The 12,430-nt window shown below is 35.6% G+C and overlaps 1 long non-coding RNA gene across 1 annotated transcript; it reads left to right on the forward strand.

Moving 5' to 3' along the window:
• The first annotated feature begins 4,843 nt into the window (after positions 1 to 4,843).
• LOC127959179 (uncharacterized) lies at positions 4,844 to 12,134 on the forward strand. The gene is made up of 2 exons (XR_008154211.1): positions 4,844 to 5,056; positions 11,861 to 12,134. It is a non-coding gene; the product is annotated as an uncharacterized LOC127959179 (long non-coding RNA).
• The last annotated feature ends 296 nt before the right edge of the window (positions 12,135 to 12,430 follow it).

The raw sequence follows: 12,430 nt of genomic DNA on the forward strand, positions 1-12,430 counted from the left end.
TATGCATATTTCCTCAGAATGACTTTTTCATCTGTATGAAAAAATTCTTTGACGTGTTTGGAAGCTGCAATTTAAAAATACAATAATGATTCCCTTTGTAAGGTCATTTTAAAAAATCACCACGGCAAAACCATTCAAGCTATCCAAAATCCATTCACAATTTAAGTTCCTATCAGAAATACTGATGTGTGTTCAGAGTTTTGTGAAATTCTAAGTATGTTATTTGCCTCAAAATCACCTGAGAAGTATTCCAGTTTGACATGTTGCCACGGCAACAATTTTTTAGATATCAATATCCCCCTTGCAGATTTATATCAGCTGTGTTTTAACATTATTCTGATGAAGTTTGAAGCAAATCGAGTAATAATAAGATGCTGAATTCAAATCATTTTGAAAATGACACACTTCCTTCTGCCAGTTGGTGGCGCTATAACTTTGACTCCTAATAGTCACATATATGCGATCGACATCATACAACGAATAATCTGATGAAGTTTGATTAAAATCAGGAAATGTATGTGGATGGTATTAGACACTTCCTGTTTCTAATTTCTCGCCATAATTTCAACGCCTCGCCACGAGCAAACCGTTCGAGATATCAAAAATCCCCTGGCAATTTTTCATCCTCAGTGTCTTGAGATCATGTTGACCGAGTTTGGCGGCAATCGAGAAAAAAACCTATGACAAGTATTTCAAATTCCAGAGCATGCGCTTTTTACATAACTCTAAATAGCTGACTTCCTGTTGGGTGGAGCCTATGACATGCAATACGAAAGTTGTTCGGCACGATGAGATCTATATGTGTACTGAGTTTCATATGAATATGTGCAAGTATGTGTGAGCTATACATCAACATTTCTGACTGTGTTCCAGGGGGCGCCGTAGAGCCCCTGTGCCACGCCCGGGTCCCAGCCTCTGCAGGCTCCTAAAGGCCACAGATTCCAAAGTGTGCGCAAATTTTCAAGAGTTTTTGAGTATGTTAAGGACCCCAAAAGCCCCCACAACTTTGACGAAAAATTTGAATACTAAACCCTAAATAGCCAACTTCCTGTTGGGCGGAGCCCATGATATGCAATACAAAAGTTGTTTGGATTGATGAGATTTATATGTGTACCGAGTTTCATACGTCTACGAGCAAGAATGTATGATATATGGCCCTCCATATTCCAGGGGGCGCTGTAGAGCCCCTGTGCCACGCCTGTGTATCAGTCTCTGCCCGGCCCTAATGGCCGCAGGTTCCAATCTGTGTGCCAATTTTCAAGACTTTTTAAGCACGTTAAGGGCCCCAAAAGCCCCCGAGACGTTGGAAAAAAATAATAATAATAATAATAAATATAGCTGCAAGCAGCGATGGCGGGCTCAAGCCACCAATGCCATCACCACCCCGGTGGCATCAGGTAAACTGTGTCCAGCGGGCACATGCATTCACAATATCCCTCTGGCAGTGAGGTTTTAAAGAATATGGCGGTTAAAGGGTTAATCTGAATCATCTAGACTTTAAAATCACATTCACATCACATTTTTTATTTAATCATTTATAAGTGCTATACAATAGTCCAGGAAAGCTGGAAGAGAAAAACTCCTTATATTCATGTGTGCAGAATCATTAGGCATGTTTTCTTTTACAGATGAAATGCGCTAAAAAAGAGTTTTAACTCAAACTGTTTTAACTCAAAGTCGAAAATTATGAAATACCCATGAGAAATATCAAACACAAATGCAATACAGAAATGGATAAGTTAAGACTTGACCATTGTACAAAAATGCTGACTGGGTCATGAGGTCAGAAAAGAAGAAGAAAAAAAAAAAACAGGTCAAGAAGAACTGACAAAAATAATTGCAAAATAATTAGGAATTAATGTGAAGATTAATTTTTAGTCAATTCTGCAAGACAGACTTTCAGGAAAGGAGGTGGAATAAAAATGAGCTCCTAAATCTTAATCCCGGATTCTGGAAGATATATTCCTCAAACCATCGGACAAGAGGAGGTGGTGCTGGTCCTTCACGAGTCACTCTAATCTGTTCATTAAGCCTATATATAAAGTCTTAATATATAGTATTTCACAATACTTCATGGTATTCTAATTAAATCATTTTTTTTGGAATCTTTGATTTCTCAGAACCTGACACATTGTAATTCTGAGACTCCAGGAAAGTGGCAGTTCTGTAAAATGTTGGCGCTGGAGACTAAATGCTCCCTGATAGTTTCACACCTAATTCACTTAACACACACACACACACACACACACACACATTACCCACAGTGACAGAGGGACACAGTGACATCAGATGTATGATAGTTTTTTAATTTTCTATCATCCATATAGTGTTGTATAGTCATGAAACTATGCATATTTCCTCAGAATGACTTAAGAATGAGCTATGAAACTTACTGTGCTTCCTTCAAATGATGACTTCTAGGTATATAAAAAATTATGAAGAGTTGGAATTAAAAATTTTAAAGATATAGTAAAATAACTATGGTATTTTTTTATGTTACTTTAATAAATTTCTATGGCCACACCATTTAAGGTATCCTAAACCCATTCGCAATTTAACATCTTCAGTATATGGCTTCATGTTAAAAAAGTTTGGTGTGAACTACTTGTGTCTTCTTGGAGGAGAATGAATTAATTTACAGGCTGATTTTATCATAAATCCACAATAACATTTCTGAGTTCTGTATCAATCAGTGTTGTCGTTTGTTTATTTTTATTTTTTTTATTTTTCATAGGAAGATAACTGACCCTTTACTCTCCTTTTTAATAAATGAGCTATTTATAGCTGTATTTATAAACTGCTTACTACTGACTATTAATATTGGGACAAGGCTTTATGAAGCATGAAGTGACTATTTACTAATGCGTGCAGTTATTATAAAGTGTTATCAATGCATTTGCTAATGTTAACAAATTAGACATTATTTTACAGTGTTATCAAATCCCTTAAATGATTTGTAAGTGTTTTGTAATGATTTTATTGACCTACAAGCATTTGTGAAAGTTCTGCTTGCATTACAGCTTAGTCTTGATCTGTGAGCTGAACAGATTTACTGTTACATCCATGAGATTATGTAAATTCAAATAAATATCATGTCACAGGATGTCAAAGGTCAGTATCAAATGAGTTTGAAATTATTATTTGCAGCACAAATAAGGTTTTTTAGGATTTTTAAAAATCCCTAAAACTGTCAGAAAAGGATAAGGCCTAAGATTTCTATGTGAGTGGCTAAACTTGTTTGTTTTTATAACTATAATGCATAAACTATGAAACTATACAAAATGTATAAAAAAGTACAAGTTATTCTTTTCCAATGTTTTTTATTTATTTAATTTTTTTTTTTTTTTTTTTTTTTTTTTTTTTTTTTGGATTTACATTTTAAAAAATTAGCGTATGGCAATCATTCTAAACAGCTTGAATAAAACCTGTTAATATTTATTATAGACCACTATAACTGTGTATAATCTAACAAACGAGTTTATTATGAAAATAAAAGCGTGTACACCAGATAAATTGGACGATAAAGAAATTGCTAACAATAGTATAATAGAGCATGTTTTAGGTTTTCAGGCGTTTAGATGCAGAAATGGACAAATCAAATGTAAAATAAAATGTAATTGATTTAATTATATATAGATTAAGTCTTGTTAGAGCAAAATAATAGATAAATACGTACACACATTAAAAAAGCAGCCAAGATGAATGAGCTTTATTTTTTATATAGATTAAAATTGAAGACAGAAGCAGCTGGTATATGCGGTCACTTAATATTAAAATCCAGTAGATCCACTTCAGATTTATTTCTCAACAGTTTATGTTCACGTGGCTGTTTTCGTTTATATTAGCCAAGCTATTATGTATTTTGAAATAATCTTGTCCGTGATGTGTTCGTTCTTACGACGAAAGGCAGAATCCTGCAGCTCGAGAGATATATGTTATTCTGCCAGTCGCGCTTTCAAATAGTCTTGCACACTTAAACGGGTCACAAACACCTGCATTTAGCTCGTGTTGTGTTATAATGGATGTATTGTGTGCATTTATGGCAATATTTTATTTGAAAAAGCTCTTAAACAAGAATAAATTCGTTAGTTTTGAACTTGTGACACTGTGCGCGCTGATCGGAGGCGGTGATTTCAGATAGGCAGCCGCGAATATTTCATTTTCACACAAACAGTTCAAAAACATCTGAATTTAGCTCTTGGTGTGCTCTAATTGGTGAATTGTGTGATATCGCTGCAATACTTTATTTTAAATAGCTATAAAACAAGAATAAACTCATTTTTTTCTGAGCTCATCATTCCACACGCTCCTGCTCCGAGCGGTGATTCATCTCTCCTGTTTCTCACGTATCACTGACCACACATCAATTATTAATGAGCCCTGACCTGGTAATAATCATATATGTTGGTTTAGCTTGTCAGTGTGAATTAAATCCAAGTATTTATTTGTATTTTAACCGATTTAAAAGTGAAACCAAAAGACAGTCTCCTCCCTTTTTTAGTCCGGTAACTGCACCTGTAGGGGCGCTATTTCTCTCAGACAATGGAAGTCTAAGCACACACACTCAAACAGAGGGACAGAGTGATATGAGATGTCTGACAGTTTTTTAATTTTCTGTTATCCATACAGTGTTGTAAAGTCGTGAAACTATGCATATTTACTCAGAATAACTTTTTTTCTGTATGAAAAAAGGTTTTGAAGTGTTTGGAATTTAAAAATGCAGGAAAATTAATAATTCCATCTTTATTGTCATTTAAAAAAATCCCCACGACAAAACCATCCAAGCTATCCAAAACCCATTCACAATTTAAGTTCCTCAATGTTTTTTCAACATGTAGACAAAGTTTGGTGTGTATAGTGTTACTCTCCTCTGAGCAGTATGCATTAATTCACAGCTAAATGTAAAAAACAATCCACATTCAAATCAAAATAGCCGACTTCCTGTTGGTCGTAGCTGATGACTGTGAATTAGAAAGTTGTCCGTCTTGATAAGAACAATTTTTGTACTGAGTTTGGTGTCTGTAGCTAAAACTAACCCCCCCACTTTTGACAAAAGGTGGCGCTATAGAGTGCCTCTTCCACGCCCTCTTATGAAATTTTGCCAGTGTCTAGCTGTCACTAATACTGATATGTGTTCTGAGTTTGATGAAATTCTAAGTATGTTATATGCCTCAAAATCACCTGAGAAGTATTCCAGTTTGACATGTTGCCATGGCAACAATATTTTTAGATATCAATATCCCCCCAGCAGATTTATATCGGCTGTGATTTAACATTATTCTGATGAAGTTTGAAGCAAATCGAGTAAAAATAAGATGCTGAATTCAAAGCATTTTGAAAATGACACACTTCCTGCTGCCACTTGGTGGCGCTATAACTTTGACTCCTAATAGTCACATATATGCGATCGACATCATACAATGAATAATCTGATGAAGTTTGATTAAAATTAGGAAATGTATGTGGATGGTATTAGACACTTCCTGTTTCTCATTTCTCGCCATAATTTCAAAGCCTCGCCACGAGCAAACCATTTGAGATATCAAAAATCCCCTGGCAATTTTTCATCCCCACTGTCTTGAGATCATGTTGACCGAGTTTGGCGGCAATCGAGTAAAAAACCTATGACAAGTATTTCAAATTCCAGAGCATGCCCTTTTTACATTACTCTAAATAGCTGACTTCCTGTTGGGCGGAGCCTATGATATTCAATACGAAAGTTGTTCGGCACAATAAGATCTATATGTGTACTGAGTTTCATATGAATATTGGCAAGTATGTGTGAGCTATACATCAACATTTCTGACTGTGATCCAGGGGGCGCCGTAGAGCCCCTGTGCCACGCCCGGGTCCCAGCTTCTGCAGGCTCCTAAAGGCCACAGATTCCAAAGTGTGTGCAAATTTTCAAGAGTTTTTGAGTATGTTAAGGACCCCAAAAGCCCCCACAACTTTGACGAAAAATATGACTTCTAAACCCAAAATAGCCAACTTCCTGTTGGGCGGAGCCTATGACATGCAGTACGAAAGTTGTTTGGTTTGATGAGATCTACATGTGTACCGAGTTTCGTGTGTCTACGTGCAAGTATGTATGATATATTGCCCTCAGTATTCCAGGGGGCGCTGTAGAGCCCCTGTGCCACGCCCGTGTATCAGTCTCTGCCCGGCCCTAATGGCCGCAGGTTCCAATCTGTGTGCCAATTTTCAAGACTTTTTAAGCATGTTAAGGACCCCAAAAGCCCCCGAAACCTTGGAAAAAAATTAGAAGAATAAATAATAATAATAATAATAACAAATAATCCTAAGGAAAACAATAGGGCTCTCGCCCTCCAGGCTTGAGCCCTAAATATAGCTGCAAGCAGCGATGGCGGGCTCAAGCCATCAGTGCAACGCCACCACTGTGGCATCAGGTAAATTGTGCTCAGCGGGCACATGCATTCACAATAGACTTCTGGCAGTCAGATTTTAAGGTATACGGCAGTTAAAGGGTTAATCCGAATCATCTAGACTTTGAAATCACATTCACAGAACCATATATATAACTTTAATAACACTTTACAATAATATTTTATTCATAAACATTAACTATGTTAACATGAACAATAATTATTTTAAGATAATTAACAATAATTAGGTTACGACTTGACCATTGGACAAAAAATGGTGACCTCACTTCCCTCAGATAGACAGAGTGGCCAGAGTGAGATCACGTCAGTTAAGAAGTCTGACAGTTTTTTAATTTTCTGTTGTCCATACAGTGTTGTAAAGTCATGAAACTATGCATATTTCCTCAGAATGATTTGATCTCTGTATGAAAAAAAATGCTTTGAAATGTTTGGAAGCTGCAATTTAAAAATACAAGCCAATTAATGATTCCCTTTTCACTGTCATTTCAAAAAATCACCACGACAAAACCGTTCAAGCTAACCAAAATCCATTCGCAATTTAAGTTCCTCAATGTTTTTGCAACATGTAGACAAAGTTTGGTGTGTAATTCACAAAATAATTTCCCCCAAAATCCATATTTAAATCAAAATAGCGGACTTCCTGTTGGTTGTAGCTTATGACTGTGAATTAGAAAGTTGTCCGTCTTGATAAGAACAATTTATGTACCAAGTTTGCTGTCTGTAGCTAAAACTAAATAAAATGCATTATTAGTATTATTATTATTATTATTAGCTGTACACTTGATAAAAAATAAATAAATATAAACTTATGCAATCGTGAATATATATATATATATATATATATATATATATATATATATATATATATATATATATATATATATATATATATATATATATACACACACACACACATATACATAAATTCAAGTGTACAGTTTTCTTTTATTGCATCTTGAAATAAATATTTCTGAGTTCTGTGTTTATTTATTTATTATTATTATTTTTTATTTTAGGAAGATTGCAGCCTTTAATCTCCTCAAAATAAATGTGCATATAAACCATGAACAATTTAATTATAGCTGTATTTATAAAATGCTTACTAAAATATTAATTTTGGGAGAAGTCTATATAAAGCATGAACTGACTATTTACTAATGCTTAGCTAAGGAGTGCAGCTATTATGAAGTGTTACCAATGCATTTACTAATGATAATAATTGAGACATTATTTTAAAGTGTTACCAAATCCTTAAATAATTTAAAAATGTTTTGTTATGATTTCATTAACCTATAAGCATTTGTGAAATAGTTAAATAGCTTGCATCACAGCTTAGTCTTCATCTCTGAGCTGAACAGGTTTACTGTTACATCCATGAGATTATGTAAATTCAAATAAATGTCATGTCACAGGGTTTCAGGGGTCAGTATCACATGAGTTTGAAATTATAATTTGCAGCACAAGTATTTTTAGAATTTTTTTTTAATCCCTGAAACTGTCAGAAAAGGATAAGGCCTAAGAGATTTCTTAAGCTGTAATGAAAACAGCACATTTAGCAACAACAAAAAAAAATAACAATTTAAAATACAGTTTTTTTCTGGTGATTAAAGAGATGTTTAAGTCTCTCTCTCTCTCTCTCTCTCTCTCTCTCTCTCTGTCTGTCTGCTACTCAGCTCACACCCCTCCCCCACTCACACTCACACACACACACACACACACACACAGACAGTCAGCACACATACATTCCTCACACAGAGTGACAGAGTGAGATCAGTTATCTGACAGTTTTTTAATTTTCTTTTAATCATACAATGCTGTAAAGTCATGAAACTATGCATATTTCCTCAGAATCACTGGTTTTCTAAATGAAAAATGTTTTTTAAAGGTTTGGAAGCTGCAATTTAAAAATACAAGACGATTAATGTTTCACTTTTTACTGTTATTTCAAAAAATCACCACGACAAAACCGTTCAAGCTATCCAAAATTCATTCGCAATTTAAGTTCCTCAATGTTTTTTCTTCATGTAGACAAAGTTTGGTGTGTATAGTGTACTTCCCCTGTGAGGAGTATGCATTAATTCACAAAAGAATATTCTCAAAAATCCATATTCAAGTCAAAATAGCCAACTTCCTGTTGGTCGTAGCTTATGACTGTGAATTAGAAAGTTGTCCGTCTTGATAAGAACAATTTATGTACCAAGTTTGGTGTCTGTAGCTAAAACTAATCCCCCCACTTTTGACAAAAGGTGGCGCTATAGAGTGCCTCTTCCACGCCCTTTTAAAAGCTTTTGCCATGGTCTAGCTATCTTTAATACTGATCTGTTTCGAGTTTCATGTAAATCTGAGCTAGTTATCTGCCTAAAAATCACCAGAACAGAACATTCAAGTTTGACACGTTGCCATAGCAACACTATATTAGATATAAATATCCCCACAACAGATTTTCTTCGGCCGTGTTTTGTCATTATTCTGATGAAGTTTGAAGCAAATCAAGTAAAAATAAGATGCTGAATTCAAAGCATTTTGAAAATGATTCACTTCCTGCTGCCAGTTGGTGGCGCTATAACTTTGACTCCTAATAGTCACATATATATGATCGGTATCATACAATGAACAAACCAATTAAGTTTGATCAAATTCAGGAAATGTATGTGGATGTTATTAGACATTTCCTGTTTCTCATTTCTCGCCATAATTTCAACGCCTCGCCACGGGCAAACCGTTCGAGATATCAAAAATCTCTTCGCAATTTAGCATCCCCAATGTCTTGAGATCGTGTTCACCGAGATTGGTGGTGAACGGGTGGAGTTCCTCAGAGGAGTATATCAAATTCCAGAGCATGTGTTTTTCATAAAACCCTAAATAGCCAACTTCCTGTTGGGCGGAGCTTATGACATGCAGTGTGAAAGTTGTTTGGTTTGATGAGTTATATATATGTACCAAGTTTCATATGTATACGTGCAAGTATGCATGATATATGGCCCTCAGTACTACAGGGGGCGCTGTAGAGCCTCTGTGCCACGCCCGTGTATCAGACTCTGCCCGGCCCTAATGGCCGCAGGTTCCAAGGTGTGTGGCAATTTTCAAGAGTTTTTGAGCATGTTAAGGGCCCCAAAAGCCCCCGAAACCTTGAAGAAAAATAATAATAATAATAATAAATATAGCTGCAAGCAGCGATGTCGGGCTCAAGCCATCAGTGCAACGCCACCCCGGTGGCATCAGGATAACTGTGCCCAGCGGGCATAAGCATTTACAGTAACCCTCTGACAATCAAGTTTTAAGGGATGTGGCAGTTAATGGGTTAATCCGACCAATCTAGACTTTGAAATCACATACACAGAACAATATATATAACTTTAGTAACACTTTATTTTAATATCTATAAAAAATGTATAAAGGTGTGCATTGTAGCTGACACCTATATGAACACATTACAATTTTTTTATGACTGCAAGTCTTTCTTCTCAAATGCTATTGAGCTTCAAATTTGCATTTTAGCCCATGTGAAAAAGTAGCATAATTTACATATGACTTACAGTTTGTTGTAATAAATATCAAACATTCAATTTAATTGTGCATTATAGCTGTCACCTAGATGAACAATTACAGTTGTTTTTATGACTGTAAGTCATTCTCCTCAAATGCTACTGACGTTAGAAAAGTGTATAACAATATCACATGTAACTTTAGAGACCGGCCCTAAATTTGAGACTCTAGAAAGTCCAATGTCAAGACAACTTTATGCCTGTTTTATTTTCTTTAGTTTTCTTTTCTCTGTGCCTGATTGCTGATGTCCTATACCCAGGCATAGATGTCCATCCATCAATTACGAACATTCAGCCGCAAACATGAGGTGTGAGCGGTCGCGAGCGCGGATGGGAGAATGGCGCATGTTTTTTTTTTTTTTTTTTTTAGCAACTGGGATGGTGCCCCCTCTGGGAGTTGGTGCCCTACGAAGACTGCATACTATGCATATAGGGAGCGGCGTTACAATCTCGAAGATATATTCCTCAAACCATCTTACAAGAGGAGGTGATGCTAATCCTTCAAGAATCGCATAAAAGCTATTCAAGTGTACAGTTTCCTTTTATTGCATCTTGAAATAAATATTTCTGAATTCTGAATCAAACTGGGTTGTGTTTATTTATTTATTTTATAAGACAACTGAGACTTTAATCTCCTTTGTAATATATGTGCTTTTAAACCAAGAACAATTTATTTATAGATGTATTACTGCTTAATAATGACTATTATTAAGGGAAAAGGCTTTATAATCATGAACTATTTACTAATGCTTAGCTAATGAGTGCAATTATTATAAAGTGTTACCATTGCATATACTAATGTTAACAAATTAGACATTATTTTACAGTGTTACCAAATCCTTAAATAATGTATTAGTGTTTTGTAATGATTTTAATGACCTATAAGCATTTGTGAAATAGTTTTGCTTGCATTGCAGCTTTATCTGTCAGTTGAAGAGTTTTACTGTTACATCCAAGAGATTAATAAATGTCATGTCACGTCACAGGTTGTCATAGGTCAGTATCAAATGAGTTTGAAATTATTATTTGCAGCACAAATTAGGGTTCTTAGGATGTTTTTAAATCCCTAAAACTGACAGAAAAGGATAAGGCCTAAGAGATTTCTTAACCTGTAATGAAAGGAAAAAACACCACCATTAGCAACAACAAAAACAATAACAATTTAAAATACAGATTTTTTTCCTGATTATTAAAGGGATGATTAGGTCTCTCTCTCTCTCTCTCTCTCTGCCAGACAGCCCCTCCCTACAGTCCACACACACTGTCACAGTCACCAACCCCCTCACACTCCCCCTCCCTCTCCCCCTCCCTTCCCTCACACAGACAGGTTTTAAGATAATTAACAATAATTAGGTTACGACTTGACCATTGGACAAAAAATGGTGACCTCACTTCCCTCAGATAGACAGAGTGGCCAGAGTGAGATCACGTCAGTTAAGAAGTCTGACAGTTTTTTAATTTTCTGTTGTCCATACAGTGTTGTAAAGTCATGAAACTATGCATATTTCCTCAGAATGATTTGATCTTTGTATGAAAAAATGCTTTGAAGTGTTTGGAAGCTGCAATTTAAACATACAAGACAATTAATGTTTCCCTTTTTACTGTCATTTCAAAAATTCACCACGACAAAACCGTTCAAGCTAACCAAAATCCGTTCGCAATTTAAGTTCCTCAATGGTTTTTCTTAATGTAGACAAAGTTTGGTGTGTATAGTGTACTTCCCCTGGGAGGAGTATGCATTAATTCACAAAAGAAAATTCCCAAAAATCCATATTCAAGTCAAAATAGCCAACTTCCTGTTGGTCGTAGCTTATGACTGCGAATTAGAAAGTTGTCCGTCTTGATAAGAACAATTTATGTACCAAGTTTGGTGTCTGTAGCTAAAACTAATCCCCCCACTTTTGACAAAAGGTGGCGCTATAGAGTGCCTCTTCCACGCCCTTTTAAAAGCTTTTGCCATGGTCTAGCTATCTTTAATACTGATATCTGTTTCGAGTTTCATGTAAATCTGAGCTAGTTATCTGCCTAAAAATCACCAGAACAGAACATTCAAGTTTGACACGTTGCCATGGCAACACTATATTAGATATAAATATCCCCACGACAGATTGTCTTCGGCCGTGTTTTGTCATTATTCTGATGAAGTTTGAAGCAAATCAAGTAAAAATAAAATGCTGAATTCAAAGCGTTCTGAAAATGATTCACTTCCTGCTGCCAGTTGGTGGCGCTATAACTTTGACTCCTAAAAGTCACATATATACGATCGGTATCATACAACGAACAAACCAATTAAGTTTGATCAAATTCAGCAAATGTATGTGGATGTTATTATACATTTCCTGTTTCTCATTTCTCGCCATAATTTCAATGCCTCGCCACGGGCAAACCGTTCGAGATATCAAAAATCTCTTCGCAATTTAGCATCCCGAATGTCTTGAGATCGTGTTCACCGAGTTTTGAGGTGAACGGGTGGAGTTCCTC

This window comes from Carassius gibelio, chromosome B6 (assembly GCF_023724105.1).
Source record: "Carassius gibelio isolate Cgi1373 ecotype wild population from Czech Republic chromosome B6, carGib1.2-hapl.c, whole genome shotgun sequence".
Taxonomy (NCBI): Eukaryota; Metazoa; Chordata; class Actinopteri; order Cypriniformes; family Cyprinidae; genus Carassius; species Carassius gibelio.